Raw genomic sequence first — 1,134 nt, 5'->3', positions numbered from 1 at the left:
CTCAAACTTATCTAAATTAAAATGAATTTGCCATTTACACACCAATTCTGCAAGTTTATTAATGTCTTCTTGTATTTTGTCGCAGTCTTCCTCAGTATTAACTATACCTTCCAATTTGGTGTCATCCGTAAATTTTGAACATGTACTTCCTATTCCAGAGTCCAAATCATTTATGTTGGAAATTGAAATGACCTCCTCATGCAATAGCGGAGCATTTGGAGGTTGAAGTTGGGCACTAATCATTGGGATGTGTAGTTGGTATGCAATACTGCAACTGATTTGCAATTCAGGCACTGAGGATAATGAGGAAAATTCCTCACTGTTATTATGCCTCAACTCATTGAGCCCAAATTAAATAAAAAACAACCTTTACTTTATCCACTCCTCTGTGTCCTGGACCCTTTTAAAAGGTGTTGACATTCTTCCTTTGCATCAACTACAGTGAGCAAGAGGCTGGTGAAAAGGTTACCAGTTATATGATATTTAGCTGAAATACAACCAATACTGCTAAAATGGTGGGAGTGGTTAACGGCCCCAAGGATCAGTAAACGCAAGCACTTTTCAAACATGTCACTGCAACTGTTCAAACAGATTTTATTACAAATCTTATGAAATGTCAGGGCTATAGAACAAATGGAAACAATCGTGTGTGTTTAAGAATTCTTGTCAAAATATTGACGGCTGTTAACTACTTATACACAAGGTTGAAATCTACTCCCTGCCTCCTCCTCTTCTCCCCACTTTGCCATTCATACTTCCGCGCTCTTCTCCTTCAACCCTATTATCCCCTTTCCTCTCCGATTACTATCCAACACAAACTGCTGTGAACACAGTGTGGAACTCGTCTCCAGTCTTATCTTGGCCTATTGCCACACTCCTCTGGCGCACTTTCCTCATTTAAACACCTCACTCTCTCTACTTTTCAAGATTGGGATTATCTTCCACCGTCTCTCAGTACCTTCCTGCCAAAAATCTCCTTCCAAGTGTCAGTTTGGCTCAGGCGATGGCAGTCTTGCCGCTGACCCAGAAGGTTGTTGAAGACCCAATCCAGGACTTGAACACACAATCAAGACTGGCACTCAGTTCAGTACTGAGGGATTGCTGCCTTGTCCAAGTTGTGATCTTTCCATTGAG

The sequence above is a fragment of the Somniosus microcephalus genome, chromosome 29 (assembly GCF_052327205.1).
Source record: "Somniosus microcephalus isolate GS21.2 chromosome 29, FLI_Smic_1.0, whole genome shotgun sequence".
Classification (NCBI taxonomy): domain Eukaryota; kingdom Metazoa; phylum Chordata; class Chondrichthyes; order Squaliformes; family Somniosidae; genus Somniosus; species Somniosus microcephalus.
Note: the sequence above shows the minus strand (reverse complement) of the source record.